Source organism: Strigops habroptila, chromosome 1, assembly GCF_004027225.2.
Source record: "Strigops habroptila isolate Jane chromosome 1, bStrHab1.2.pri, whole genome shotgun sequence".
In the NCBI taxonomy this organism is placed as follows: Eukaryota; Metazoa; Chordata; class Aves; order Psittaciformes; family Psittacidae; genus Strigops; species Strigops habroptila.
This window is the reverse complement of record NC_044277.2, coordinates 134,845,020-134,870,084: the sequence shown is the minus strand read 5'-3', so window position 1 is coordinate 134,870,084 and position 25,065 is coordinate 134,845,020. Positions and strand designations below refer to the sequence as shown.

General features: G+C 35.6%; 1 protein-coding gene across 3 annotated transcripts in view; it reads left to right on the top strand.

Moving 5' to 3' along the window:
- TBC1D5 (TBC1 domain family member 5) overlaps positions 1-25,065 on the top strand; it is a 319,489-nt gene that overhangs the window by 15,427 nt on the left and 278,997 nt on the right. For all 3 annotated transcript variants that reach the window (XM_030478248.2, XM_030478230.2, XM_030478238.2), the window contains one exon: positions 11,059-11,120. The gene's annotated coding sequence lies outside the window, so the exon portion shown is untranslated. The remainder of the gene's footprint in view (positions 1-11,058; positions 11,121-25,065) is intronic.

Below are 25,065 nucleotides of genomic sequence, written 5' to 3'. Positions count from 1 at the left end.
AGTCCAGTTTTACATGTGACTAATAAAACATGGATACTTTAGTCAGTGAACAAATCTAAACAATTGTTCAGATTTAAGTAATGAAAGAAAAAATCTTTGGTTAAAAGCTGGTTAAAACCTTAAGGTACATATTAAAAAGAAGTCTTGGTACTGGAATTTAGGTGAGAGAAGGAAAAATAAGGTTAGTCAGGAAAACCAGTCCTGTGGTTGTTTATGGGTCTGGGTCATATACATTTGCCTTGCTAATGCCTTTTAGTGTGATTAAAAATCTCCAGAGCTTATGACATCAGAAATTCATTGTGTGGGGAAAAAACCGAAAAGATTCTGTATTGTTGGCTGTGGTGTTGTGTTTGGCTTTGAAGAAAGTGACTTGTTTTACACCTTCAGTCAAAGATCAACACAATCATTTGAGCCTTAACTTTCTCTTCCAGGAGTCTGACAGAGCTGGTGGCATTTTCTTCTGTCAGGCTTTTGTTGTTTAAGATCAACTCTTTGACTCACTGACACTGTAATGAGGACTAAACAAGCCCTATTTCTTTGCAACAATTTGTAGTATGTTTCTAGTGGATTCTGAATTTAACAGCATTGGTTTAACAGTTGTTAAATCATGTAGCTGGAGTAAACTGCTTTACTAGTGGTAATAATTGCATATCTCAGCCCCATATGGAGGGGTTTATCTTCAGTACCGATGGTATCAGCTACTGCCCTCCGCTCCTACCTGTTTGCTTCCTTCAGAATACCATCTCCTCACTTCTCCTCCTGCATTTAATCACTACTTTGTAGTCACTGGATTTCAAATGTCTGCTTTGCCTTCCCCTCCCAGGAAAAGTGTTAAGTAATTGCAGGTCCATGTGTGCTTCTGATCAACTACATGAGCGAATGTTCTAGTGGGCTTTAAAAATACTTGTCTGTCTGAGTATAGGTACTCAGCAGAGTTTAGAGGATAGGATGTTGCTGAGAAGCAAAGGTTTAAATTTCATGTAATTTCTGTGATTAAAGAACATAACAGTGATATCCCTTATAACCACCATAAGAATCAACATCTATGGATACTGATCCTAGCAGGTATATAAACATCTGAAGCTTTATGGATCTCTGATGTTAAAAAGAAGACAGGTCATTGTGTCTTGCAGAACCTTTAATAAAAATAAGTACAAATATTATCTTCCTTTACTTCTCAGTGATTGGTGTCTGTTCACCATGCAATTTATTGGCTGTTGGTGACTTTTTCAGCAGGCCTGAAAGTTAGGATAATTAGGTAGCAAGAGCTAAAGGAAAGTTATGTTGGCATAATTATTTGGGGAAATTTGCCTCTTGTGTTCCAGATTCCATATGGGGTAAGCTAAAGCATTATTTCCATGATTTTTTTCAGTACTTCTGCACAGTCATTAATTACTGTTGAAATCTGTCATTAAGAAGTAAAATCATGTATTCAGAATAGAGAACAGGTTACCTGCTTATTTACCTGGATAATAATGAAGATTGGGTAATTCTGGATACCCTTTACTAGGGCTTTGTTATAAAGTTTTAGGTAAGGAAGTAGTCTCTTTAGGTTGAGGAAAACATAAACTTTCTCCCATGCATCCCAAGATTAATATAGTGGAGTTGGTCTTACGTAATCAGCAGTGCATGTTCCTTGATTTGAGGTTCTGTGAAGAATTCCATGCAGACATAAGTTTTCTCCTTGGTGAACAAAAACAGCAGGAATGGTAAAAATCTCAGATGGTTTGGAAACACTTAAGTCAAGAAAACTCTTGCATGACAGAATGGTGGTGCCATTGACAACACTTTATTTTTTTCGGCTGCTACCCCAGTAGCTAGAGCATTTGCATTGATCATGGAGACCAGGTTCAGTAAAGTCCTTTTTGCACCAGAGAATTATCTTGTACCTGTTACCCCTCTAGACTGGAAATTTTGGGTATGACATGCCGATAGTCTCCTGGATAATAAAGTTCCCTGTTCTAGAAATTAGAAATTCACTGAGGCTACAGATAGAATTCAGGGGACCTATGTGATGGGTGGATATCATAATCGACAGAGAAAAGAATTAATCTCGGTGTTTCCGTGACAATACACATTTTTATACAAAGTGAAGCAGAGATAAGAGTCAGCACAAATGGCTGCTCTCAAGCAGAGTAGGATTTGTTTTCTCTGCTTTGTGTCAATCCTCAAACCGCATGCACCTTAGTACAGGGAGGGTCCTGCTTGTTTTTAGTCAAGGTTCTTTTGGCTGCAAGCTACCTCTTTAGATTGAACAACAGGTATCATCATCATGGCCAAACTCTGATCAAACAGGAGACTAACCAGATGCAGTTCACATAATTCATTTTGCATTCCACTGGCAATTGTAACTATAGGAAGGTGTCATATGTAGTTCATTGACCTTTTTCGTTTCTAAACATAATAAGGGGAAAATGCATCTGTATAAATGTGTTTAGTTTAATTAACTTTAAAAAGCATTGGTATAAGTAGTTTTTTTGATTATCCATTACTATAGATAGTTAAGGGTCTATATGGAAAATCATAAAGGTCCTGATTTAAAGGTAGCAGAATGAAAGACTGTTTAGTTGGAAAAAGTTATTTTGTTATTTTCAGCTCATATTGGAGCCTGAAATACCTCATCTGTAATGCCTAAAGAAGAAAAAATAACTGTTTCTTCCCCATGTAGAAATTGGATACACAGTTGCTAATCTGAAGCGTTTTACCCAACATAAATCTTAACATGTGCAGCCCTTTTCTTCTTTTATTGTAAGAACTAAAGTTCTGTGTCTGATTCCATTAATGAATTACTAAACCTGGCTCGAACTTTTTGATGTAACAATTAGAAAAGAGGTGAGTTCAGTACTGTTATATCATGTAAAATATTAATTTGCGTTAATATTTACTTTTAGATAAAGGAATGCAAACAGTCAGTGTTTACAAAATATATCAACTAGTCTTTGCCTAAAATACCAAAAAGTGAAAATTTGGATAGTCAAATTTAATTTAAAGATGTAATTTAGTGCAGGCATAATGATCTTGTTATGTCAGAGTTAATGTTCTCGTAACAATATTAATGCTGACTTCCTTCAGGTAATTTATATAGCACAGTATACTGCTGTGTAACTTATTATCGATAGGATTCCCATTAATGATCATTGTCTTGAAAATATTCTGATATCTTCACAATTGTATTTTCCAATGTACTTTGTGTTTAGCTTGTCTTATTTAAAAAAAAAAAAAGAAAAAGAAAAAGTGATGGCAAGGGACTTTGTTTTTCCTAGTTATCACTCCTGTAGGTAACTTGTCTTCTGAGAAATATCAAAGACTTAAATGCTGCCATTAAAGTTTCTGTTAGTTGAATCTTTCTTCCACTTTTTACTATTTTTTTTAGTATGATGACAAAATTACAGCATTTTCAACAATTAATCAGTTTTTTTTTCTTGTCTCTCATAAAAGACTGGTATTCATCAGCTTTCTAATTTGTCTAAATAATTTACAGGACTTAGCAGTGTCTGACGTGTGCTTTTGTCTTTTGCAGACCAGGTGTTTCTAACCTTTCTTACTGATTTTTACTTCACTAATAACATATTACACTATAAATCTAATGATCTGTTTGGGGATTTGAGTTTAAAAAGTACTCCTGGTCTCACTTTAGTAGATGAACCAGCCGTGTTTATACAGTGCTTGCTAACAGAGGTGGCTATTTTATTGATGAATATGGAAAAAGTGCATAGTCCAGTGCTCTGTTCCATTCCTCTAATTCATGACACCAGTAATGATAGATGATGAATGAGATATCCAAAACATTAATAAATTATCTTAAGAGGTGTACTAAATCAAAGAGGAGGAGACTGAGAAATAATCTCATATAATGCCTCCAAGAAAAGTAAACTAATTCCAGAGTCATTTATTCAGCGATATGCAAAAACCCAGAGAAATTTGTTGAAATTGAACTGCTATAGTTAGTATGATGTTAATATAACTCAGCGTTCCAAATGTGCTATTCTAGACATTTGGATCACCAGATTCAGGTGGCAAGAGATGTAAACCGTACATCATTCTTAAATATTTAAGGTAATTTAAGTTAAAATGTTGAGTTTAAGCATGTTTAAAATAAAACCCAGCAATTGTCCTATGTTGATGATGCTTACATCCTCTTCCCTAAATTCATCTATCCACTAACCGGGTTGAAATTTGCAGCAGTTTTCTGCTGTGTTTTAAATTCGCTAACTTGATGATTCTGTGTGAAATATTCACTTGTTCTAAGAGAAACCGTGGAGCCTTTTGGGTTTTTTAGATGTGAAGTTTCCATTTTTTGTTCATTTGGATGCCATAAGCAACAGTTCTTCTGGTCACACTGGCTATCTCAGAAGGAGTCTTCATGTCAGAAGAGGCATTTGGCTGCCTATATAGTATTCATGTGCCACTTCGCTGTAGACAGGGAACATGAAAGAAGTGGGCAAGTTTTATGCAAGCGAATGGTTGCCATTCTTATTAATCTGTTTCTTAATGTTAATAAGTCCAGTGACATTTAGTCACCATTATAAAATGGAGTGGGATTTAGGGAATGCAAATGTTGCTGATGTTGGTAGAAATAAAACATCCTGGAGGTGGTGCGAGGTTTTCCATTTCACAAACTGACACTTTGAGGTTCTGTGATTATGTTTTTTATCACATTTAGATGACCTAAGTGTGGGCTTAGATAATTTTGTCATCAAAATGAGCAGTATGTCTTCTGTCCTCCTCCTGTTCTCCTTTTTTGGTGTTTTCCTCCCATGCCTTGCACCTCTGATGGGGTTTATGTGTCTATATGGGACTTATCCAGCTGATAGATCATATATTTTCTTCTGTGTTGAGGCTATGCAATGAGTTACAAAATAGTTAGATGGTTTTGGTATGGAGTTAACTAAACATCATAAAGGCTATACTTTCTACATTAAGGACAATGTATGTCGATGTATGATTGTCCTTGATGATTTATAATCAAATTGGATGACCTTTGGATACAAATGGTTAAACTTACCTATCTAGTTGTATTAAACTTATGATCCATTTTCATGTTTATTTTTTATGCATAAAACAGTGCAAAAGAACATCTTACTGTGCAACAGGGCCAGTATGGTAAATGGTTTTCTATGTTTCATGGATCTCAACTTCTTTTTCTGACTAAGATAACAGAGTGACAGTTGGATACTAAACCAGTTGTATTGAGCTGGATTTTTGTTCCTCAGCTCCCACTGTCGTGATCCCCTTAAGAGTCTCTGGATGGTGTCATGCTGTCACTGTGTTTGTGTTTGTCTTCCAGGTGAACATATTCTACTTTCTCATTTCCAAGAATGCATTTTATTGGCCTTCTTTCTACTCATAGCCTTAATTTAACCTGTAACTGTGGAGTTTATTGTAGTTGCAATTCTTTACATAAAAGTTGTCATCAGAAGGTGTCACCAGTTGCTTTCTATTTTTTGTTTCCTCTTGGTTTTTAATAGACACGTTGAGTATTGTTAGTCATATGCTACTTCTAATCATTGATCTTTATGATGAACAATTAACATACTTTTTTAAAACAGTGAGTTGTAACAGGGGTTTTTTATTTGGTTTGTTTTTTTTTTTGTTTTCACCATAATCTAAGTTCAGGCATCTTGTGGAAATATTTATATTAATTCTAACTTAAATGAATGTGCTGTATTTAGGAGTCAGAGTAGGACTGCTTTGGCTCAGTCACCCATACTTATGCAGTTGTTACATTTTACTTGTTTTGCTACAAAGCCAACGTTACCAGGTCTGTGATTTTTAACACAGTGAAGTTTAAAGAGAAGTGGAGGATATCAGGCATTTTTAGAAACTAGAAATTCCATCTATTTTCTAAGTTTGTTAGATCTTTACACATTAAGTATATACATTGGTATCTAGGTATATTTGTCTTACCTTTTAATTTCCTGCTTTTTTCTTCTGGCCATTTGTATTGGAATTTCACATATAACTTTAAAATCTTTGTTACCCTTCCATTTATCTTCAGGTCTGCCTTGGCTACAAAAGTATAAACCTTACAGTCAGTCTTCAAGGCGGCTAACTCGTAGCACTGCATTATATAAAAGAAACCAGAGTCTTTCTGTGTTGATACCTGTGGTGTTAAAATTGGGTTAGTGATTAGGGTGGGATGGATTTCCCCTTTCTGCAGGCCCCCAGACTTTCTCATTATGTTCTGAATGAAATCAAGATCTACTGAAGACTGAGAAGGTGTTTCCCAATAAGGGAAAGATTGAAGAGAATTTATTTGCATTATCAGTATTTACCATAGCGCCAGACCTTAGTTTAAAGAAAATAACTATTAAGAAAGCAACAGAATCCTGTCATATGTTTGGTACCTTTCTCATTATGTTCAGTGTGAAATTAAGACCTTTTAAAAATCAGAGAAGTCTATTAAGCAGTGTGTTAGAGATTAACGTGCTTGTTCACGATTGTGATAACATGGCTTTAAGTTTCTTCTGTCTAAGATATATCATAGGAACTTGAATCAGCATTAGGTATCTGAGATGAGTGCTCTAATACCTCTGTGCTGCTTTTTGTTCTGGAGAATATACTTAAAAATCTCATAATGGATAAATTTCGCTTGAAATTAGTTGGAGGAGGCAGCCAAAAAGAGAATGGTAGCAGAACTTGGAGTATACAACGCTCACCTGGGTAAAAGATGAACAGACTCAGTACTTCAGTCAGTTATTTATAGAAAGTAGAAAGATTCTGTGTTTTGCAGAAATTAAAATATCAGTATTGGTGTTAAAGTATACCGAGAAAGGGATTTGACAGCTTTTGCTTTACCAAAATTACAGCATAAGCATTTAGTCCAATAACAGTTAAGGCCTACACTGGGAGAGCTCTTCTATCGAATAAGGCATGATTTGGTCTTTTTGAGAGTAAGGTTCAATATCCACTCTCTTTTATACGAATATCCTTAAAGACCAACCACCATTAATTGTATTAGATGCTGATTGCACACTGTGTAAATGTATAAAATAGTCAGTCCTTCATGTGCAGATCTGTGCAATTTGTAGTTTTGTATTTGATGCTTCAATAAATAGGGTATTTAAATACAAACGTAATTGCAAAGAATAAATTTTCAGCCATGTTAAAAAAAAAAAAGGAACTGATTCAGATTCATTAATATGTTTTGTGATGGCAACAGAGGAATGCTTTGGCCTTAAGCATATTACTTGAGAAAGAAGGATCTTAAATGTAGGGTTGTACTTTGTCATGTATGTGACAACTGAGGGCTTATTAGAATCAAGAAGTGCATGACTAAGGTTCTTTTGAAAAAGAGAAAATAACTTTAAATAGCAAAATGTGAATATGAACTAACGGTAGATTAATTTTTTGCCCAGTCCATTTATTTAAGCATTAATTATGTTTCATCATTTCTAATTAATAGGCAATGCATTGTTTAAATTAGGGTAGTAATTGTGTTTTTTTTAAACACAATAAAAGGGTGGTTTTCATTGGAAAGTGAAATTTTGCTACCAAAATAAATACCCCATAGTTTGGAGTACTTCGGGGTTAACGTGTGGTGGAAAAGTCCTCAGTGAATACTACAGATCAATACAATGAAGGGTTAAGTGTGAAAAATTATATAAGTTTTATTTTCTTATAAATCAAGAGGTTGGTAAAGTGTGCACTTACTGTTGATCATTAGAATACAAAACTATCTGTTAAAATCAATTAACATGCGTATCTGATGACTGATTGTATAAATATGAAAGTCAAATAATTGTAATCGTTAACCATGGCTTCAGGTCATATGAGTTGTCAGCTCAAAAAAACTAGAGGAGAACGAGGTTGATTTGCATATATTTAATGTGGCGTGCTGTACATGTGGGAATTTGAGATAAACCTTTGCTAGTAATCTGCTTGTTTTTATCTAAAAATCAACTAGGAAACGTGGGTCATAACAGTCAAATGAGCTATGTGTTGTATTGATTGCAGTTGATTCAGTAGTTTGGGATTTAGCATTTTACTATATCTTTTAATATTCCAAAATTGATTTTTTACTAAGAGACAATTGAAAGAAGCTTGTTAAAAAGGTATTCAGGAAACACTCAAGGTTCTTACCAGGAACATACTCAAAATTGCCTTATAACTGATTGTAATGCTGGGTTACTTTGATGGTTTTCAGTTAGACTTATGCAATATATGTAACAAGCACTTCTTTGCTTTTTATGATAAAAATAAAATCAGAGACACATTAAAAATTTTAATGAAGTACTGTGCTGCAACAGTATCTTTCTATGTGAAGTGGGCCAAAAATATAATTTTTAATTTAATTGATCAATTGTAGTAGAGGGAAGTATGGCAGAGGAATGAGGCTTCCGGGCTGGAAATGATTTACGTATTAACTTCCAGAATATAAGAATCAATTTTCATTGATAATGCAAAATATTCTATGTAACTTGTAACAATTCAAAGAATCCTTGAAATGTGAGTCAGAATATAGTGGTCAGTACCTTACATTACCTGTAATTTGGTTAAGCCTGCCTGTCCAGCCTTTCTCTTTTCCTGGGTGTTTGCTCCTGAACATTTAAAAAAAAAAAATATTAAAATTCCTGTCCTAAATTTTGAAATTATATGTTGTAATAATTTTCTAACATTTCCTCTGGTTTCTATGTTCATAAGTTCCCAAAGGGAAAAAGCAGCAGTATGCCATTTCTTTTGGTCTGATCTGTACTTGCACACTAAGAAACTTTCTGGTGATGGCAGTATCAAAATGCAGAATTGTTGCTTGGTGCTTTTTGCTGTGAGCCTTATTTATACTTCTGCCATTGTAAATATTTGAAATTTGTGCTTGGGTGTGCAGTACAATCCAGTTCCTTGTAGTATCACACAGATTAACTTGAGTACAGCAAGGCACTCAGTTTCTCAGTCTGGGCAGAGTACAGAGTGTACACAGTTAGCTGATTTCTGGTGTTCTTTCTCTGTGAACTACACCTGAATGGCACTGCCTTTTGCTTCAGTCTTTTGTTGACCAATCTTTTGCAAGATCTGTTGAGTAAAGGCATCTATAGTGTGTCTGAGGGTTGGGGAGAAAAGGAGCAGCTGGCAGAACGGAGGAATGGAGTCATACTCAGTTTCTGTCCTTTACCTCTTATGTAGGATGGAATTTTTATTTGCTTGCAAGAGACAGAAAAGTGGCTGTATCTCAGGTCGTTGGCTGGTTTGTGTCCTTTCTTTAAATGGTTTGCATGTCTGTTTGAGCAGGGAATTATAATCCTCTAATTTAGAAATAGTTGTGTGAGAAGGTTAGTTCTGTAACCATAGATTAGAAGCCCACATTAAACATGAAACTAAATAAAAACTAAATAAATTGTAACAGGAAGAAAAAATGTGGTTTTAAAACATTGGTTACTGTAATTACGGTTTTAGTTCTACTGTAACTTATTGGTGAAAAATTGCTTTGCTATCAGAGGCTCCCAAGCTGCAGATGAATGAAAATGATCTATGACTAAGTGGTACTTCCTAAAGAAGGTCTGATTCCAGAACCTTAGGATCATTCCTGAGCCATTTTATGTCCCAGCAATCCTCAAAATCTTTTAATGTGTGAAGGTATATACTGCTTTTACAAGGATTCATTACTTTCAAAAAGAAGGATTTGGGATATGTGTGATTTGTTTTGGAGGTGGATGGGATTTGCAGATGTGGTATGGTAATGAATTGTTATTCTCAAACTGAAATTTGAGCACTAGAAGAAAATATCTTGGCAAAAAAAGTCTCATTTGTCCCACTTCAGAAATATATTGTGAGAAGAAAGTGCTTCACATTCCTTAAAACAGAAGTATTTTGTACTCCTGTGTTTGAGGCCTTGCAGTGTTATTAGCTCAAAGGGGAGGTATGCTTTTTCACGATGACTATATTTAGTCAGGAGGAATAGTCCTTTTTAAAGCAAATTGAAATGAGTGTATGAGAGCGTGAAATTATCAGCAGCGCTGGTGCACATTTACGTTACTTCTACATACTCTTTTGAATGACCACACAACAGAACAAGTACTTCATTTCCACTGTGTTGATTTTTCTTGACAAAACATGGCAGTCTATCCAAAGGAGGGTGTTTAGCCAAGATAAATATAAAATTTATGATTAAGCAAAGTGTTTCCTTATTATAATCCCTAAAGAGAATTTGAGACTTGTTAAATATAATGTGCCCAGGTAGTTTTAAGAGTAAATTATCCTTTAGGCTTTTAAGTGCTGAAATACAGCAACACCATCAACCATTTGAGATCTTACCAGCAGAAACAGTACTGCATACTGATTACCTTTGAACCAAGTGGCAAAAAAAGTGCATATGTACAATATATAACGTCATGTTTGATGTATGCATTCAGTTTTACAGTCCTGTACAGAGATCAAGAATCCATGTCAGTAGCATGGTTTATAAAACTGTGTCTCACTCTTTCCTGTAATGTGCGTTACAGAAGAAAGTAAATAAACCTTTTTGACGGAATGGATAAAAATTGATAACACGATTACACTTTAGCACATTTCTTTAACTGCTGTGTTTACAGAATACCACTTTGAGGAAAATTACAGTGACTGTCAATATTATTCATTAAAATAAATGGAGAATGAAAATTAATTCAGGAGATGAGTGGATTTTGACCTTTGTGGTACCAGTGTTGGCTTTAGAGTGCAGTGTTGTAATTAAATTGTGAATGTACTTAGATAGTGGATATTAAATGATCTCACTGTATTCTTTCAAGGACTATGAACTTCCAAAATCAAGGATAACATTAGATGTCAGCCAAGTATTTTGTCCTTCTCGTGGTTTGTCTTTACATCTGAATTAGTGCCAGTTCGCACAGATTGTGTGTCAGCTTAAATACAAGAAACAGGCCTCAGTCTGCTTGAACTCGTTCCACCAAAGACTTCTGAAAACTTTCCGTAGTCTGCAAAGTGTAATGGTTGTTTCACATTAAGTTGCTTTGTAGAATTATAAAACAGGTTTTCTTGTGCTTTCAAATAAAATGTTGTCATACGCTAATGAATGAGATACCATCTGTAATAATTAAGGTTATTCTACGTGTTTTCCCCCTGCAGCAAAACTTCTGAAGGTTTGCAGAAGACAGTAAGAGAACCACCAAGAAGGCTATTGCAGTATTGTAAGTACTGCACCCAGGAAAAAAATAAGAAATACGTGACTTAAGAATGTTGTAAAGAGATTTTCAGTTTTTTAGGGGAAAAATGAGCTACATAAAGGGATTACGTCTAAAATACGGAGCAGGATGTATTGTAGCAATCATGTTAATAATTTACAAGGGAAAAACTGCACTCTTATAAAATCTAAAATTGTATCCTTGTGCAGTGTAATCAGGAATTCACCAATAGCAGTGAAAAATATTTCTCTATCCAGCAAAGATTGATCTAGTTTATATACATTTGTTTATTTAAAACTATCAGAATTTAGAAAATCATTGTAGTTTTGTAGGTTTGTCATTTGTTTTAGTGACTTATTGTTTAGGTTATTTTGCAGAATTATTTATTTGCTGATTTATTTATGTATTTCATTATTTATTTATTTGATTATTTAGTAAATTATTTATCTGATGAATTATTAATACATCTTCATGACATGCTTTAAATTATTTATAACTTAATTTTGAGTTTATTGCTTTTCGACGCTGCATTGTTACTGACTAGTTTTGATTTTTTTTTTTCTTGGTTCTTGAAAATTAAAGTACTAGCTCTAAGGCAAAAGTATATTCTTTGCAGAATCCATAGATGGTTTTCAATGAAGTAATTTACCATGTAGATACTAATTTTATTTAGCTTTCTATTGCTTCATATCAGTTTTCAACTTACTTAGCTTTTGCTTCTATTATTTCATAGACGTGTCAAGATCAAATGAGTGACCTTCAAGAAGCATGTTTACTTTAAAACATGTTGAAACAGAGTAGTTCTGTTATCCCCTTAACAAGTACTTTGTAAATCTTCTGAAAGTTAACTTGAGATATTTTCATCCCAGTAAAATGGATGTTTTTAAAATGAGACTTTTGATATTTGAAGCAATACATTTAATTTCTAATAAAAAATAATATATTCACATTAATAACTCATATGGAAATTTTCTTTATGGGCAAGGTTTTATATATAGGGGGAGGAGTAGTGGTATCTTTAGACCCATGCAGAAGGAGATACATTTCGAGGGGGGAAATTGGATAGAAGGGTTTTCCCATACCCCCCAGTGTTTTTTGCAGGCATCGGAATTTATAAGCTCCGAAAATTTAACGTCTGTGTTGTATGTAAACTGCACTCAGGTTCTGTGTTCATCGTTCCTAGTGCACAACATACTGTTGTGGAGTCTGTTTTTGTGTTGCTTTCTTTTGCCAATTAAAGGTCTAAAATCTAATCTTTTACTCCAAAGAGGCTTGAGTGAACAGTGTAAGGGGCCAACTGTAGGCTTCGTGTATGAGCACCAGCTCTATGGAGTTTAGAACAGGTGCCTGGTATCAGACTTTGACTCAGAGTCAGTTCTGACTGATGGGTTTTTTCTGGGCTGATGAGCCTGTTAGTTCAAGTTGCCTATTTGACCTCACTTCCCAATGAGTAACTTGTTGGGCAGTCATAAAGCCACCTTGCAGGAGAGTGCTGTGACTGACAGCCCTGTTTCAGGGCTCTAATGAATAGGGCAAAGCAGCAGTTCATCTGCAAAAGTGCCGTGTGCATAACGTGGCCTTTATTCTGTGTTTAGTGCTTGAAATGAATTACTATATAAAGTTTTAACACAGCATGGAAAGGCTGCATTGTACATTTCAAGTTTCAGTGTTGTTGAAATACAGTAGAAATGGCCTCTGTAGACAGGTTTCACTATAGAACTTAAATTATGCATGTGTATATCCAAATTCCTTATTTTGAAATATTGAATGTATGAATATTTAATTTGTACCTTGCTTTAGTATCTTCATATGCTTGCCTTAAAGGAAGCTGTTTCCTTTGATTTATATACATGGATAAAAATGTGTGTACAGTATGTATCAATGGTTTTTCTCTCTACGGTGTTAGATGAACAGCTTCAGATAATGATAGCTACTGATTTTCATTCTGCAGCTTGCTACCATTGTATAAAACATAAATTTGTTGTATTTGTTCTATTAATCTTACTTGAATTTCAAATTCATTTGCTCTTCAGAAATATTTTCTTAATTACATACATTAAGAAAAGTCAAGTATGTTGCAGTATTTTTGGTCTATGCACAGTAACAAAGCTCTGAATATTATTATTTGGGGCAGAGTTCCAATCTCAAATTTACATTTCTCCTTATTTGAGTGTTTTCACTGAAGCTGAGAAGTCCAAGGGAGTTCCTCAACATATACTAGTTTATGCGACATGCTGTATGAAATCTAGTACAGTCACTCTTAGTTCCTTGTTTAAATGAGGTCTTACTGTTGAATAAGACCTATTATAAGCAGTTACAAAGGTAAGTGCTGTCAATGCATTCTGCCACCAGTTTCTTGGAGTATGAAACACTTCCTGAAAGATGTGCTACTACTGTTATAGGGTAATATAACGCAGCTTATGTGTTGGCACTGAAAGTAGCTACTTCATAATGATGACAAGTGAAAGTACAGCCAAAGGTCACATTAAACAAGAGATTTCTTTCACACCTCATCCATTTTCTGGATGTGGTATGAAAATAGCTTTGTTCCCTACACTTCAGTATTTTAAAAAATAAGTTATTTTGAAATAGTTTTTTATGCCTTGTATATTACTTTGTTCATGTTTTTAGAGTTGGACTGTGGAATTCTGGCATGCTAACTTCAGTGCTACGAAAGTGTTTGAAATTAGCTTAAATTTTTGGTGCAATTAGACAACATAAGTAGTATTTCATCTCATTTTTTTTTGGTTAGCAAATTTGCTTAAAGGCACAGCTTTAAGTTCTAGAAAAAGAACTATTAATGTGCAAAGTGGTATTTATATTGATGTTGCATGACTAAGTATGGTTTTATTCCTTTTTGTATTTTTTAAGAAGAAAGATATGGGTTTGTTTTTTCTTTTCCCCTTCAAAATTGCAGTCTGTTGTTCAAAAATGGAAAAAGAGTGAACCTATCTGTGTTGACAGACTATGTGTTAGCTCTGTTTTAAAGAGGTCCTACCTGTAATGGGAAAGGATAATTTATGCTGTATGTTCAATCAGTTCTCCACCATACACTGACAGTAATGGCCAACCAGGATGCTAAAATAAGGTGTCATTTTAAAAATGTGAATATTCACATATTAGATAATGAAAATGAAGCTGGCTTCTTTCACAGAGGCTGCTGAACAGTTAGGAGATGCTTGTTGGAAAGCCTAAATCTGGTGTATTATTGGTAGGTGTATTTCTGTTCTAATCTAACTCCATAGAAAATGCAGAAGCCATATTAAGCTCTTCTTCAATTTATTCCATACAGATAAAAGAATTTACATCTCATGAGTCATATATTTCCTGTTGTATCTTTAATACAGCCATTTTTAGTATTTTTCTTGCCTCTCTCCTCCATTGGTATGCTTAGAGAGTCTATGTGTAGGAGCTTGTTATTTCACCCGTGAGGCAAGGAGGAGTTCAAATCAATAGCAGTGTGTTGTTGACACTAAATGATGTTTCTTCTTGCCACAATAAGACTTGATTTTGTCATCCTAATGACGCTAGCTTGCTTTACAGAATAGGGATCAGCACTCTCTCAAACTTTACAAGTATTTAAAAAAGTCCTTTGAAGGAAATACTAGAGAAATACTCCAGTATTTGTAACCAAACACATACACTGCCTTTGTAAAAGGAATATTCACTTTGCAGCAAAGCTGCTTTGCAATGCATTTTGAAAGTCTGTGGTAAAGGAGGTAGGACTGATCAGAGCTGACAGTGAAGAAAGCACGGTGTTTTAAAAAGAAATGTTACGAACATTACTTAAAATACAAGTTTGCATAAAATATGGTTTGTAGTAAGACCTCAGCAAAAAAAATCCCCACAGAACAAAACCAACTCAAATTAGCAGAAATTCTATTTGTCTCACAGAAAAACTTTTGCGAGACTGCCTAGAAAGAGGATGTCTGCAGGAGGAATAAGGTAAAGCCAGCACTAGGTCCCTGATTGCATGCTGTAGCATGGTCAAAAAGGAGTAAGCAGTAACTGGATCCCCTAGGGAGATAGGAGCTATAGAAAGATGGGAGTTTGAGAGGAAACAGTGTAATCGTAGGAAGCAATAGTATGATGATAAGAACTTATGGGCATAATGTTGGTAGGAACGGTGCGTTACTGAGAAGCACAGGGTCTTTTGTGTTGGACATCTGAAAGCAGTAGCAGAGTTGTATCGTCCTATTACTAAAATATCCTTTTCCTTAAAATGAAAGAAGTTATTTTTTTTTTAATCTGAAAGAACATTAGAAGACATTACAGCTGTGTGGTTAAACATTCACATAGTAAGTTGTGAATTTTAACTTGAATATTGAACTCCAACAGTCTGTTCTATGAAAGCCTTTTTAACAGTAAGCAGCTTTATTACTAGCTACACACATGTAGCTCTTCTGTTCTATTTGTACTTGTTTCACTGTTTTATATTTTTATGCAAACATGGGTTCTCAGATGTTCATAGCATAAACTGCGATCTAATATTTTTTTGTTTTACAGTGTCTCATTTCTTTTGTATGATTTTCATAAGGTCACCTGACATAAACTGTCCACATATGACGATAACCTTTCCTGGAGAGGAAATGCCTCCTATTTTGCAGGCAGTGAAAAGAGAAGTCCTCATGAGAGTTACCATAACTACTTATGTATCAGTAATGGAAGTGACTATTATATAAACTTTAAGCAATATTTTGGTTTTTTTGTGCGTTTTTTTGTTTTTGTTTGTTTGTTTGTGTTTTGTTTTTTGTTTTTTTTAGTGAGTGTCAACTGCAGGAAACGAGTAGCACCTAAAATAAGATGACCAAAAACTTCAGAAGCGTAGCTCCTTGAGTTTATCTACCTAAAATTCAGAAAGTTTGTGATGATTTCCTTCTCATTGAAATATGCTTTAATGAGTTAGGTCATGTCTACATCAGGAGCACTTTGCCTGTTTGCTTATACTAGAAGCAAACATCTGCCTCAGATGCAACATACTAGCAAAGTGAAAATCAGAATAGCTTGGTCTTGTTCACGTGTACTTCTTTCTGTCTCCAATGCTGAGAGAAGCTAAAAATCAATTTTGCTAGTTTAACTTCCCTTTATTGACATGAAGTTAGCACACTTGTGGAATACCACCAGCATACTCTATCCTACGACATGTAGGAATAATATCTTACCATATACGTTAAAATGCCTACCAGGAAGAGCCTTTAACATCTTGTCAGCAATAAAGTGAAAATGTAATAAGTTCAGTGGAGAAGGCTGTGCCTAGTGTGGTGACTTGTCTCTACTGAAACATGTTTTTCCTTTCAGCTGAAATTCTGATCTTGTAAACATTTGAGTTTAACTTACGACAAGCTGATAGTGGCACTGAAGTTGATGAATATATTCTCTTACAGCATTATATTTAGTAAACACTAATTTTAGACTATTTTCTTTATCCCAAGCTCTTGCATTTGACATATGGTTATAGCTGGATTTAATGTTCCTTACTCTGTTGTGAGGATCAACAAACATTAAAAACATCCCTTATAGTGGCTGCAAAACCAGCAAAAATACAAAATGCAAAGAGCTTTATTATTTTCCCTTTTTTGGTTGTTGTTTATATTGTTCGTCTTGTGAGAATAACTGCCATGTTTCCGTTGACTGGAGTTTTCGAAGCACCTAGGCATCTGGGATTGCCCTATTTTGTAATATTTATGTCAATTCTAATGTTTGATACAAAAGCTGAAAGGTTTTAGATTAATATGGCAAAACTTAAAACTTTTGTACAATGAGCTTTAACATGAAATTTGTATGATTTGTAGATTCAGGTAAACAAAAAGTTATTCCTCTGGAATTATGGTATCTATTGATACAGGTACAGTTGGTGTGTACAAGTAATCTAGAAACTTGATGTATAAGCTTTTCTTTGAAACTTCTCGCAATTTGCAGCCAGCAAATGAAATTGTTGCAATCATTAGACTAGATAAATTTCCTTTTTTCACTTTCTCTACAGAACTGTTTTATTTCTGTACTATGCAACTCCTTTCTATGGTAGGTCTAAGCTATCTGTTCTTTAGTTGGTTAAGAAGATAATTTTCTTAACATTTTCATTCACAAATGATAAAAGAGTTCTATTTGCCTTACTGTGCCAACTTGTTCTTAGTAAATACCTACATTGCTTGGGAGTGAATGTAAAAATAATTTGGGAGTGAGAAGTACATTTTGGTAACGACCTGAAAAAAATACCTTTTGTTCTCTTTGATCACCTAATATCTACAGTACTACTCTTTAAGACTCTTTTTTAGAGAGAGACTTTATTCTATGCATGTGCATGCATTACATTCTTAGAACAATTAGTAAAACTACGGTCACATCTGAAGGCATATTCTGCATTTTTAGTAAAACATATTTTGAATAAGTAGCTGATCTATGGAGTAGAGTTGTCCATTGATTCTAAAGATATTTTTTTCTGTGCTCAGACAACTCAAGATGGTAATCATTTATAATTTCTTGCCTTCATGAAAAGGAGTGATGAATAATATGATTGGAAGGAATGCATGAGTCATGAAATGGGGAGCTGGGCAATCATGGAAAAATTCACTTTAAAAACTGTTCTGCTTACCAGGATCTGTAATGTAAGTTCATTTTTCTGTAACATAATACTGAAATTATGATGGTAGAGGTTTTAATAAAAGCCTTGGGTGGATGAACAACAGCTCTCTAAGTGGATTCGAACATTGGTTGGTGGGTTATAAAAAGGAGTTCTTTAACTCTCAGCTAAAAGTGATTGTGGATATGATGATCAGAGGACACTCTCTCTTCTGACCCCATATGAATGTGAAAACAAAATGTCTTAAAATATACTACAGTTAATGTGGAGTGAATGTAGAGCCTACGGTCATGAAAGTATCTGCACTACTATAAAACAGCTTTTAAAAGCTGTTAAAATATTGATAACTTGGTAGAGCACTTCAGAAACTCTTATTTCTATTTCAGATGTAGATCCATGTAGCCAGTCAACATTTGTACTCTTTTTTTTTTTTTCTTGGATGTACAACTGCACATAAAGGAGAATAAAACCAAGTATTATTACTAAATACATGGCTTAATTTGTCATAGCTCCACCCACAAAAACATCCATCTGGTTTTCAGCTTTTGTCCCCTACTAAAATCGTCAAGGATGTATTAAAAAAATTGCTCAGTAGAATCAAGCACCAACTCTGTGTCCCAAACAAGACTCTCATAACCAGCTGTTGTTCTCTCTGCAGTGACCTGGGCTAGGCAGCCTAGCATCTGCCTTTGTTTTCTTTTCAGTGACCCAAGCCAGATTTCTTCAAAGCTTATTGCTGATACTTTCCCTGCAGTCACTCATGCTAATTTCTTCTACATGCTACAGCTGTTTTTGAAAGATCTCTTCACTTTTTCTTTTCTGACTTCTTCTTTACATAGATTTAAAGAGATGACTTTTAAAATTACTGAGTAGTATTGACTATAGGACTGTTTGGTTGCCTTGCTTTAAGGCATATGTCAGTATTATAGAAAAAAGGGTAATTAGATTTGCATTCCAAAGGAAAGCTCAGTCCTGCCTGTGGTTCTTACGGACAAAGAATTCTGATCTTGAACTGTGTTTAGTATATTCATTTAACTTTGAGAATCAAAGTGAAGCTGTTGGTAGTGGTTTGGGACTGGGCAGAGTTCAGAAACAATTCAGAAACAAAAAGGGAGATATTTTGTTCTGTTAACTAACAGTACAAAAAAAAGACAAAATACTCTAAATGAGAATAAAAGGCTATTAATGACATAAAATTATTAATTACAGGATTAAGGAAGGCAATATCGCTAAATAGTTAAATGCAAAACAGTAAAGTGTGAGTTCGGTGTTTTGGGGGAGATACAGCTCAGTTTTTACAATCATTGGCAGTGGAAATTATGGAAAATCTTTTAAGGCTTTTTTATTTTATTTCAAGTAAAATCAAGAATTTGAGGTTGTTTGTGAGGTTTTTTTTTTTTTGGTGTTATTTTTTTTTTCCCCCCATAATCATTCAAATACTAAAATCAGGCAGAGGTTCCTAGTTTTCTGCACATTTCATAGTGACTATATCTTATGAGAGATTGTGTTTACCAAAACTGTTCCCTGCAGAAGATTTCTTTCCAGTTCTTGTACTCTTCTGGTACAAATAAGAATAAATGTGAAATCCTGTGTGTTCAAAACCGATGCTCTAGTTAAACTCAAGATGCATGTCAATGTGTGTGTATATATTTTGATTTTAAGGAAGTATTTTTGTGTGGTTATTGTGTGGTACATGAAGATCATGCTATCAACTACAGTGTCTTGTTCACATGATGTTTTCAGAGTCTTAAAAAAACCCCAGCAAAACCAGGAAAATGATGCATGTGACAAAATATTTGAAGAAATAACGTTAATATAGTGATTTAGGAAGACCTGCATTAACAAGCTGTTTAAGATCCTATTGGTTTCTGTATAATTAACACTAGTGGTGTATAAATATCTGTTGAATACAAATAACTGAGCTAAAACGTTTATGGTTTCCCATAAACCACATTGAAGAATCACAGAATAGTTGAGGTCAAAGGCACCTTTGAAGATCCATCTGGTCCAACCACTCAGCCCAAAGCAGGGTCAGATAGAGCATATTCCTATCAGCAGGGCATTGTCTGATTGGGTTTTGAATATCTACAAAGGTGGAGGAGACTCCACAACTGCCATGGACAGTTTGTTCTGGTCTTTCATTATTGTAAGGCTAAAAGTTTTTCCTATTTTAAAATGGTATTTCTTGTGTCCATTAACTTTCGTTTCTTCACTGGATACCACTGTGTCAGGCTCTGTGGTATCTGTACTCCCTCCCATTGGAAATATCTAGAAATAGGTAAAATCCCATGCGCCTTCCCTTCTCAAGGCTAAACAATCCCAGCTCTCTCAGCATCTGCTCATATTTCACATGCTTCAAACCCTTAATCATCTTTTAAGCCTTCTGCTAGAGGCACTCTAATAAGCTCATATCTCTCTTGTACTGGGGAGCCCACAACTACATACAGTGCCCCAGAAGCATATCACCAGTGCTCTCTAAAGGGGAATAATCACCTCCCTCAACTTCCTGCTATTACTCTTCCTAATGCTCTTGGCCTCTTTTGCTGTGAGGATGCATTGCTGACTCGTGTTCAACTTGATGTCCATTAGGATGGCTGGGTCCTTTTCTGCAAAGCTGCTTTCAGAAGCTTGACCCCCAGCCTGTAGTGTGGCGCACAGGGTAATTCCTTTTGGTGACTGATGTGAGGCTGAGCAGCCTGTAGTTCCATCAATCCTCCTCCTTGCTCTCCTTCAAGAGAGGAGTGGCATTTGGTTTGTTCAAGTCCCTAGGATCCTGCCATAGTGTCCATGCCCCTTCAAAGATTACTGTGAGTGGCCTTGCAGTGAGGTTAGCTAGCTTGCTCAGCGTTTGTGAATCTGTCCCTTCAGGGCCCGTGGACTTGTGTATGTCCAGTTTCTTTAAATATTCCCAAATTTGATTGTACTCCACCTGCATCAGTCTACTGTGCCCTGGACTTGCACACTAGTTTCATGGACCTAGGATTGCTGAAGGCTTGTCTCACCAATAAAGTCTGAGGCAAAGAAAGCCTCAATATTGAGGATATTGGCTGGCTATCTTTTGTGATCAAGTTCCCATTCAGGAGTAAGCCCATACATTCCCTAGTCTTCCTTTTGCTGCTGATGTACTTGATGCCCTTTAAATCTCTTGCCAAATTCAACTCCAGCTGGGCTTTGGCTTTCCTATAACCCCATCCCTGCATATTCAGAGGATGTCTTTATATTCCTCACAGGTTACCTGTCCCTGCTTCCATCTCCTGTACGCTTTCTTTTTTGAGTTCTGCCAGCTGCTCCTTGTTCATCCATTCAGGTTTTCTACCGTGTTTGCTTGTTTTCCTGCATTCTGGAATGAACCATTCTTATGCTTGGAGGACATCTCTGTCAACCAACCAGCTTTTGTGGCCCCTTCACAGCCATCTGCCATGGAATTCTTTCCGAGCAGATCACTGAACAGATCAGAGTCTCCTCTACTGAAGTCCAGGGTTGTGGTCCCGCTTTTTGCCTTGGTTTTTTTTTCCTTCTCTCAGGATGCTGAATTCCACTATCTCATGGTCACTGCAGCTAATGTTGCCCTCAGCTTTTATACCCCTGATCAGTTCTTCCTTATTTGTAAGTATGAGATCCAGCAAAAAGTCTTCCTCTCGACAACTCCTTGATAATTTGTGTAATGAAGTTGTTGTCGATGCACTCCAGAAAACCTCTGGACTGCTTGTTCCATGCTGTGTTGTTCCTCAAGCAGGTGCTGACATGGTTGAAGTCCACCATGTGGACCAGGGCCTGCAAATGTGAGGGGAGTCATAGGGATTGTTCCACTCATAGATTATTTGTTAAAGGTAAGAAGAAATAGTTCCTTTTCAAAAGGGAGAAGGGGTAGCATATATAGAATAGGTTACTCTCTTGTCTGATATTAGTAATTGGTTATTGGCCTGATTACATAGAAGGGATTTGGGGTAGAGATCTTATTTTTACCCAGATATTGTATATGAAGCAAGAGATTAGTGAATATTTTGCTAAAAAGCTTAGAAAATTGCAACTAATTATTTTTCATTTCCTCATGCATTATTAACAATGCTTCTGTGAAAACATAATCATCCTCACTATTTCTTTTTGACAATCAGTTCCATAAAAATTTCTGCTAACAGATGATTAAATATATTAAAGGAATACTGGAGGAGGAAGGGGTGACGTGGAAGAAGCCCTGTGATGCAAGGTTTAATTTTTGTCACTGATTTATTTTCTGATAGTCTTTTTCAGTCTTTTACCTTCAATATATTTTTAAATATATTTTTGTTCAAACTACAACTAAAGTTTAGTAATTCATCTTCTTTTGGGGGGAAAATCTGGTGAGCGCACAGTTGGAGCATACTAGAAACCTCCTGTTTGATGGTATTTGAGCTTCAGAAGTTGCAATGTTCTAGCTTTCTTACATTGTGCTCAAGTAGATTAGTGTGCCCATAATCTTAATAATTTAAGAACAGCAAAGGCACAGCTGAAGTGCATTCTATTCATTCAGTACAAGAGGCGTTACTTGTTCCATATGGTTGTGTCTACCAACCTGTTAGCTAAAACATGATTAGAAGTTGAGTTGCTTTCTCTCATGCTGCCTTTGTTATTCTGATTACAAGAGTATGTTACTCCATAAGTCTGGTCATTTCTTTACATCAGGCATGATTTGTCACTGTATACTTGTGCCTTTTATTTGTTGTATGAAATAGCAAAATGAACTGGCTTGCGTGACACTTTTTTGAACACTTTCCCGAATATTGAAAAGATCGTAGCATATGCTGGTGTTGGTATATACTCATAATGGCTGTTTTATTCCACGATGGATTATACGTCGCCCAAGCTGTGGGCAACATGAATGAGGCTTGCTTCTGCTACTAAATAGTAAACCTCCTTTACTCCCTTATGTAAAGTCACTTCCTATCGTATCTCAATTTATTTAATTGGTTTCAGTCTTGGAGGATGATCTTTATATGTAGAAAGAAATGAAGACTTTACAGGGGGATGGACCAGAATGTCTACATTTGTGTCTGAGCTGTCATCATAATCTCCCCCCCCCCCCCATCAGACTTTTACATGTTCCTGGCTTGACTGGGCTGACTAGCTGAGTGACTTGCATATTAAAACAAAAACTGATACTAAACAATCAAAAGCCTCCTTGAAGAGGAGGGGGAAAATGGACTATTTTTACAATTAATTTCCCAAGTATTTCTTGATGTGGTTGACTTCTACTGATCAAACATCTGGGAATGAGCTACTAGTTGTTTTGTGGATTTTTTTCCTTCTCCCATCCCCCAAGTCTTCAGGTGGGTTGAAGCCTTTAGGACAATGAATTCAAATGACTCAGAGGTCAATTCAGCATCTCGTGACAGATCAGACTTTGGTTTGTAACCCTGAATTGGGTCAAGAAGTTATCTGATTCTCAATAGCTTGCATGGATTTTTACAGAGATTGTTTTATAGTGGGTATTTTTTGTTTAGAATGATTTGCAAGCTGATCCTCATTTTGGAAGGAAATGAACTCTCATGAGCATTTTCTTCATAAAACACTCTCTTGGTTCTTGTAGTCTATTGAAAATTTCTTGTGTAAGGTTCCTATTTAGAAATGTACCTAGCAGGATTCATGACTTTGGCTTACCTTGCATACCTTTTAGTTCGCTCTGATTGCTATTTTTTTGGTGGTGGACTGAAAAAGGTCTTTGGTTGCTTAGGTTAAAATGCAGGTCTAGAGAATCTTGGAGCTTGAGCCTATGTTTTCTGCCAAAATGGTAACGACGGATGAATCGTACCTCGGAGAGTGTTGCTGTGAGAATCAGATGATGACAAGTTCAGTTCCTAATTCACTGCCACATGCGCTCTGCGTCCCTCCTTTGCTTCACTCCCTTTTGGTAAAGTGGAGATGACAGATTTACTGAATGGTAAATGCAGATAAAACTGAGCGTTCCTTTCTTCTTCCTCATCTCGAGGTTTTGTCACAATGTACAAATAGCTGTGATGAAAAAATGTGAGGAAAGGAAACTAGATTGACGGAGGTGAAAAATCACAGCAAGAGTGACTGAGAGTGAGAAAATCTGTGAACCTGTGCCTTAGGTGAAGATGTTTTGTCAAAACTGACATTTGCCAGCACAATTCTTCTCTCAGGATAAATACAATTGTAAATTTAACCAGTACTCCCTTAGGGACATTTCTTATAAGCAGACATTATTGACTATAGATAAACCCAGAACAGATAGGAGCATGAAGAAGTGCAGTTACTTTCTTACACACTGAGAACTGTGAATCAGAATTTCTCATACACTTTCTTTGTATTCTTACAGAGTCAGTGAAGATTTCAGTGAAACTTCCTAATTGGGTAGATAAAGGCTGTTTTACTGTCCTCCTTGGGCTTCACACTTCTCACCCCCATTTTTTAATCTCAGTCACTTTTTTTATCTAGCCTTTGAAGAACATCTAAGTTGAGTCTCCATGCTTAAAACATGACTAAAACATTTATTTGTGAGAAGGACCGTCTTGGAAGTTTCTGATTATATCAATAGTTATTAATTGTATTTTAATCAGAAAAGGATCAAGTATTGAATCCTCTTTCCTTATAAAAATTGTTTCAACCTCTATACTAGCCCATTGTTTTCTGTGACCAGCTATCACTTTGTAACACTTCTGCATAGGAGTATGAAAAAAAATCAAGAAGTGAAGTCTGGACACAGGGGATTTTGTGGTGTTTTGGTTTTTTTTGGGGGGGTGGGTAGGGGTGGGGGTGTTTTGGTTGTTTGTGGTTTTCTTGGTTTGTTTGTTTGTTCATTTTTAACCTGTAAGGAAACCTGTACAGCAGTAAAACTTCGTTGTTTGCTTGCATTCAGAACTCTTAGTAAGGAAATTTGCATCTAAATCCATTTTTCTCCAAGTCAGAAAGTCCATGTACTTGTTCGGGGAAGATGCCATAATAAGTTGGCATCAAAAGTTAAATGCCAAAACGACTTCTTGGATCTCTTTAGTCATAGGACCCATGAGCAACAGGCCAACATAATTTATAAGTTTTTTATAGTGTGACCATGGTACATACTTATGAATCTAATAATTGACTCCAAGGGCAAAAGACTTTTGGCTCAGTGATCGGATCAAGTGTATTTTTCATCTTTGCCAGACTTCTCAATGGTCTATCTGTCTACTAAGACCTAAGTTCTTTGAAGGCTTTTATGGCCCAGCTATTGAGGAAAGCATAGATATCAATACCTTGCCTGTGATTTCGTTTCTCCAGTTTTATTTTATTTACAATATTGCTTTTTTTTTTTTAGATTTGGGACTGTTTTAGAAGATCCCTTGTTATAGTGATAAAAATATTCAGCCCTTTTAACAGTGTTGTTCTCTTGAAAAT